Below are 8,080 nucleotides of genomic sequence, written 5' to 3' on the forward strand. Positions count from 1 at the left end.
TAAGAAAAAGACAAACAGCTGAATAAAAAACAAACTAACACCATGGGCAGACAATTCACAGTTGATGGAATACAAATGGCCAATAAATAGCTGAAAAAAATGTTCAACCCTGCTAATAATCAAACAAATGGAACTTAGTGGAATAGTTCTTATTTTATTAGCATTATATATATATATATTTTTTTTTTTTTTGGCGGTTCGCGGGCCTCTCACTGCTGTGGCCTCTCCCGTTGCGGAGCCCAGGCTCCAGACGCGCAGGCTCAGCTGCCATGGCTCACAGGCCCAGCTGCTCCGCGGCATGTGGGATCTTCCCGGACCAGGACATGAACTCGCGTCCCCTGCATCGGCAGGCAGACTCTCAACCACTGCACCACCAGGGAAGCCCTAGCATAATATTTTAAAACAATATGTAGCACTGGGGAGGATGCAGAAAATGCGAGCTCTCATGCTGCTTGAGGGAATCTGAATTGGTACAACCTATTTGGACATAAAGTCAACTTTATCTATTAAAATTCTAAATGTACTTGCCCTTTTCCCCAGCAATTCACTGCTAGTAATTTATCCTACAGAAATACTTGCCCATATGTGAACAGATATGTGTATAAGGTTATTCACCGAGGTGAAAAATTTGAACCAAGAAAAATGCTATGAGTAGGATCATGGTATAATAAATTAAGGTGCTTATAGAAATGACAGAAAGAGGTTTTCTGCCCACTTCAGTTTCTCTTTCATTTCTTTCTACCTTTTACTTTCTAACTTAATCCCTTGGATACTTATGAAAAAATATGGCTTTATTCTAATATAGGTCAATTAGCATTGTGACATACAATAGCAATAATTTAAAAAATATAATCAAATTTATTTTTCATTTTTGCATGTAAAGGCTATAAGCTGGGGACCAGGTTAAGGGAATGACCATTACTAGTGAAAGCCAAGATAGGGTGATTATCAGGTGAGATGATTGAGCTCCCCAAGAATAATACAATATATTTTCTGTACCAAGAGCCCAACTCAAGAAGAGGGAAATGAGAGAATCTGTAACCTACCAAGTTACAATCTTGAATTTGACTTAGTCATTAGAACTAATTGTTAAGGATGAAAAATATTGTTTTAAATTGGAAAGGGGCTGAATTACTCTTGTCAAGTAAGGAGAGTTTTATTTTAGCTTGGATTTTGCCATTGGCAAAACTTGGTGTCTTGGGCTAATTGAGTTTAGTTTTAGAAAAATAAAGTTACATTTTGGTGTGGTCAGTATCTCCTGTCGTCGGGTGACTGCAAGACCAGGAAGAACATAGAAGTCGTGGCCATTTCAGCCATTCCAGACAACTCACTGGGTCACCATGACATCGAGCCTTCTCATGTTCTCAGTCCAGGGTCCCTGCAGGCACTGAGGCTGCTGGTTACGGCAGGCAGGATCATGTGGGAATATGCAGACCGGTGATTCATTACACATCTGTGGCCATGAAACTAGAGGAGAAAAGAGCAGGTCTGCTCTTGGCCATGTGTAACATCAGTTTAATAACTTTATACAGAACATGGATTCTTTCGCCTCGTGACCTCATACTTTTGTCTGACATGATCTCCAGACTCCTCCAGTGTAGAATCAGCCATGTGACAAGTGGCTCTGCTATTCAGTACTGGTCTCCCTTTTATATTATTTTGTCAGAAGATGAAGATAATGATGTCTGAGCCACAGAGAAACCTTAAGGCTACTTGATCAAAGTGCCACTGAGTTGTAGGCACCATATCTCTGCCAGTAGCTGTAATCCTGCAAATCATCTCATACTTCTGCAGTTTTGTCTGTTTCTTTTGACCTGCACATTTGCCTACATTTTATTTCTATTAATATACCTTAACCATGTCTTTCCTCCTTGTTGACAGATGTCCCCTTCTGAACAATCCTGCCAACTCACTACTGTTTATCTGCATTGTTACTAAAATTCTTGACTCTTTCATTCAGAACAAATGGAGAGACCAGTTTAGTTGACTGAGGGTAGTAACAGGGAAAAAATCTCTTGGAGGCACCGGGCTTCCCCCCTTTGACAGGCTTGCTCTTCCTATGATCCTCTCCTTCCCGTCTTCTGGATTTATAGAAACATCCAGCTTGGGGTGATCTAAAGACAGAACTGAAATAAAGCAAATGGAGAAATGGCATTTTACAGCGAAGGTGATTTATGGGATCATGGGACTGTAGCAATCAATGCTGGAAAGGACACCACAATTTACCTGGTCCAATTCTCATCTTTTCATGTGAATAAATTAAGTGATTTAAGTGACCTTCCCAATATCACATACCTAGATTTGAAACTCAAGTGAAATTAACTGAACTCACTTCCAGAAAGTTCAAATAAGATATATGCAGCAATCTCTGCAATCAACAATAAAATAAGCCTCTGAACGGAAATTTGAAATGAAGGTTAGGGCATTGCACTTCTTTGCATACTATTCTTTATGCAAAATAATGAAATTAACTTATGCAAAAATAATAGTGTTATTTTAATTTTATAAGCTGACATGGTTATCCAACCAAGCATTTTGGTGTAAATACTCATTTAATATTCATGACAACTTTGCGAAGTCTGAATTATTATTCTGATTTTGCAGTTTAATTGCTATAGATGCATGGAGGTTAACTGGCTTTCATATTAACACAGAGCTGTTAGTTTTTAAAACACAGATTCCAATATGAGTCACATCACTCTAAGAGTAGCTCCAATCAGAGCCCAGACAGTAAAGGCACTTCTAATTCATACCAAAGATACATTGCCTAATGTTTCCAGAAGAATTAAATCAGTGATCCCCTTTCCTGCTCTGGTAAGCCTCATGTCAGGGTCCACTAGCCCTCATTACTGGTGTGATGCCAGTTTTTAAGGAGACCAGAGAGAATCATGATGCATTATGTTTCCTTCAATACTTATAGCTTCAAATGTCAAAAATGGCAATAGAAGTTGAGAATGAAGCCATAGTATATGAGTATATTTTTTCAAAAATAAAGGAGTCCCTCTTACTGGCATTTTTATTTACAGTAATTACATTTGAATCAAGATTGACTGTTGGTTCATCAATTACAGAATTGATTATGCACAGGGTAAGGGAAAATGTAAATAAAACAAAAAATATTTTCTGTCTAATTATAGGCAATTGACCAGGTTTCAGGGGGTGTATTGAAGGCTCCTTACCTAGTATCCAGCAGTAACTAACTCTCTCCTTTTTTCCTCTTGGGATATGTCTATAATCTATCTTCTCAACTATAAAACCACTTACCCTCTCCCTCCCCACATCTAAAACCACATGATACCTAATGGTTAATATGTGGGTAAATGTTAAAAATATTTTTGTTTGTTGCTTAGTATATTGACAAGGCATTTCCCATTTTTAATAAGAATGATCATCATGTGTTATGGTGTTTACAACATATGGAGAAGAAACATCGTAGGATAAAATTAGCACAGAGAGCAAGAGGTGATAAATGAAAGTATAAGATTCTTGCATTATACGTTAAGTGATATAATATGAATCCAAGGTGGAACATGATAGGTTAATGATGCAACTGTAAACCCTGGAGTGATCACCAAACAAACAAACAAATAAACAAATAAAAACAAAGTGATAGAACTAAAAACCAATAGAAGGGGTGAAGTTGATTCATATAAATATTACAGAGCCTCACAATACAAGAAGCAATTAAGTGACAGAACTGAAGGGAGGAACAGACAAACCCATAATTCTGCACAGCTATTTTAATAATCTTTTCCCAGTAATATATCTATGGGTTCAACACAATCCAAATCAGAATCTGAGCCAGATTTTCTGTAGAATTGATAAGCTGATTTAAAAATTTATAGACATGCAAAGAAACTAGAATAGTCAAAATAATCTCAAAAAAGAAGAAAGTTGAGGGCTTACACTATCAATTTTTAAAACTTAATGTTTTTAACACTATATTAATCAAAGTATGTGGTATTGGTCTAAGGATAGACAAATAGATCAATGAGACAGAGTAGTCTTCAGAAATAGAGCCACACTCATATGATCAAAAATTTTTTTGACAGTAATAATGGCAATGTCATTAATGAAAATCAGCAAAGAAAAACCTTTCAACAAATGGTGCTGTAACAACTAGATATTCATATGCAAAAATTAACCTCAAGTCATTTCTTGTAACATAAATATTAATTTGGGATAGAACATAGACTGAAAGATAAAAATTAACACTACAAAGCTCTTGGGAGAAAATACAGGACAATATGTTTACCACTTCCAAGTGAGCAAATTCTTCTTAGAACACCAAAAGCACAAATGACAATTATTTTAGTTGATAAACTGGACTTCATCAACATTAAAGCATTTTGCTTATCAAAAGACATCACTAAGAAAGTGAATCGGCCACCCACAGCTTAGCAGAAATTACTCATAGTGCATAATTGACAAAGGATTTGTATCTTAATTGTAGATAAGCTTACAACTCAATAATAAAAACAAATAACCGAATTTAAAATGGCCAAAAGCCTTGAAAAGAAGCCATAATGAAAGGCTGAAAAGCATGTAAAAAAGTGCTTAATATCTGTAGCAATCAGGGGGATGCAAATTAAACCACAATGACATACTCTTACACAACCACTAGAATGACTAACAGTAAATATAAACTATTGATGACGTTTTAGAGAGAACTTTCACATACTGCTGGTGAGAGTAAAAAACTGTAGTATTAGTTTGAAGAATTTTGATAGTTTCTTACAAAGTTAAACATGCTCTTACCTTATGAACAAATAATTCCACCACTAGGTATTTACCTAAGGGAAATAAAACATATACATTCTCCAAAGACTTATATGTACTAGAGTAATTATAGAAGCTTTATTCATAATATTCTCAAATGGGAAATGACCCAAATCATTTTCAATAGTATAATGGATAAATAATTGCCATATATTCACTGGAATATTATTTAGCAATTTAAAATAACGAGTTACTGATACAACAGCGTGGATGAATCTGAAACCGTAATGCTGAATGAGAGAAGAAAGACACAAAAGAATATATACTGTATGATTCCATTTATAAAGTAGCAGAAATACCAATATTAGTCTGTTGTGATAGAAATCAGAGGAGAAATTGCTTCTGGGAGGTTGAGACGAAGCACAAGGAAACTTTCTGGGGTGAAAGAAATGTCCTATATCTTAATATGTCTGTAGGTTACTGTGGTATACGCACTTTTCAAACTGCACATTTCTGGTCTGTACATTTCATAGCAAATAAATTCTACCTCTACTAAAATAGAAAAGTGAAAAGCAAAATGAGGTTAGGAGGGATTATAGACATTTGTAAATTCACATTAATTCTTGTAACTGGATATATTAGCCATAGAATCTTCTCATTTAAAAAAAAATGAAAAAAGGATCACAGAGAGACAGACAGATGGATAAGTCGGGCAAGAAGATCCAACATGGTTATAATAATCTTACTTGTAGAAGAAAAATAAAACAAAGAAATAGACTTGGGCTTCCCTGGTGGCGCAGTGGTTGGGAGTCTGCCTGCCAGTGCTGGGGACACAGGTTCGTGCCCCAGTCCAGGAAGATCCCACATGCCGCAGAGCGGCTGGGCCCGTGAGCCATGGCCGCTGAGCCTGCGCGTCCGGAGCCTGTGCTCCGCAACAGGAGAGGCCACAACAGTAAGAGGCCCACGTACCTCAAAAAGAAAAAAAAAAAAAAAAAGAAATAGACTTAATATTTAAATTTATAACTCAAGAAAATTTTCCTGACAAAAAAGCCATGGATGAACATACTGAAAGGATTTACCATATACGTGGGAAAATTGGCCAAAAATGATCAATTCCAAGACATAGTCTAGTAAAAAATGTTACTGTTTTGAGATAAAATAGGAAAATTTCTATGGCTTCCAAAACAAAAACTGTTTCTTATGAAGGAAAGAAAATAATCTTGGCATCAGGTAATATTCTGTAATCACATTTGACTTGAACAAATGGAAAGACATCATCAATATGTCAATTCTCCCTATTTTAATATATAAATTTAATAGTTTAATATAATCTTAATAAAAGCACCAAGGTGTTTTTTTGTTGTTGTTGGTGGTGAAGATGATAATAAAGTTCATCTGGGAAAATAATTAAGGAAGAAAAACCAGAAAATAAAACCTAAAACAGAAGAGCCAAAGATTGGGATGGGGCTGGTCTGATAAGATATTATCACTTAGTAAAAAGCCTCTCTAATTATGTTGTGTGGATTTGACACCAAAATAGACAGACTGATGGCACACTACAGAAAGTCCAGAAATAGACCAAGTACCTATGAAGAGTTGGCATATGGTAAATGTGACACCTCAAATCTTTGGAGAAACATTGACTTTTCAATAAATGGCACTGGGGCAACCTAGGAGCTAAGGAAAAAGATAAAATTTGACGCCAAAGCCTGAGTGAACCTGAGAACTACATACAAAAGTGGAGAATATTATAATTGAGATGTGAGGAGGGCCTTTTTAAACAGGTCTCAAAATCTAAAAGCAATAAAATAATTATTGATAAATCTGGTTATATAAAAAGTTTGGATGGCACCAAGATCATAAGTAAAGTCGAAAAAACGTATATCACAAAATTTTTCCCTGATTTATAAAATTACTTTTAATTAAGATGAATTCTGGGGTGCTGTTAATACTCTGTTTCTTGATCCAGGTAATGCTATGTGTGTGTTCAGTTTATGAAAATTCATCAAGCTATATACTTAAAACATGTATTTTTCTGATAACTGGGCAAAAGCCATAAAAAATGAGTTCTCTGCATTAGTTTTGTAATTATAAGAACTTATTAAGTAGGATGTTTAACTCATTAATTTTCAACCTTTTCTTCCTTCTTATTCAAGAAGTAATGGCTATAGATTCCTTATTTTATACTGCCTCAGCTACATATTATATTTTGAAATGTAGTATTTCTTTTACTATTTAGTCAAATTTTCTCAATTTTATTTTTATTTCTTCCTTAACCCATGAGTTATTTGAAAGTGTATTCTTTATTTTTTATGCATATAGTTTTCTAGTTATTATCTTTTTATTGATTTTGAGTTACCTGGATGGTAGTTAGAGAATTTTGTTTGTATGGCATCTTAGGAAATTCTTTTGGGAGTCAATTTATAGTTTGAAACATGGTCCATTCTTATTAACTACCAATTTATGCTTTAATACAAAATTTATTCTCCAATTGTGGGGTGCCATGTTCTGTGTATTTCTATTAGTTTGTGTTTTTAAATGTGTTGCTTTCATCTTCACTAATTTTTTGAGTCTGATTAATCACTTGATTACTGAGGTATGTATGCTATATTCTTCTTTTCAAAATTTTATTCTGTTGTAATGAGAATTCTTAACATGAGATATACCCTTTTAACAAAATTTTAAGTGTACAGTAGTATCATTGACTAGAGGTACAATGTTGTACATCAGATCTCTAGAGCTTATTCATTTTGCTTAACTGAAACTTTGTGCCCATCGATTAGTAACTCCCCATTCTCTGCTCTCTCAGCCCCTGGCAAACCCCATTCCAGGTGTTTGATTGTATGAATTTGACTGTTTTAGAAACCTCATATCAGTGGAATCATGCAGTATTTGTGTTTCTGTGACTGGCTTATTTCACTTAACATAATGTCCTCAAGGTTCATCCATGTTTATACATATTGCAGAATTTTCTTCTTATGTAAAGATAAATAGTATTCCATTTTGTGTGTGTGTGTGTGTGTGCATGTGTGTGTGTGTGCGTGTGTGTGTGCATGTGTGTGTGTGTGTGTGTGCGTGTGTGTGTGTGTTTTCTTTATCCATTCATCTGTCCATGGACAGCTGGGTTGTTTCCACATCTTGGCTATTGTGAATAGTGCTGCAATGAACATGGGTGGGCTGACTTCAATTCTTTTGGGTAAATACCCAGAAGTAGGATTGCTGGATCATATGGTAGTTCTATATTCAATTTTTGAGGAATCTCCATATTGTTTTCCACAGTGGCTGCACCAGTTTTCATTCACAAAAACAGTATACAAATGTTCCAATTTCTCTACATCCTTGCCAATACTTACTGTGTTTT

Source organism: Lipotes vexillifer, unplaced genomic scaffold (genome assembly GCF_000442215.2).
Source record: "Lipotes vexillifer unplaced genomic scaffold, Lipotes_vexillifer_v1.1 scaffold1503, whole genome shotgun sequence".
Lineage (NCBI taxonomy): Eukaryota > Metazoa > Chordata > Mammalia > Artiodactyla > Lipotidae > Lipotes > Lipotes vexillifer.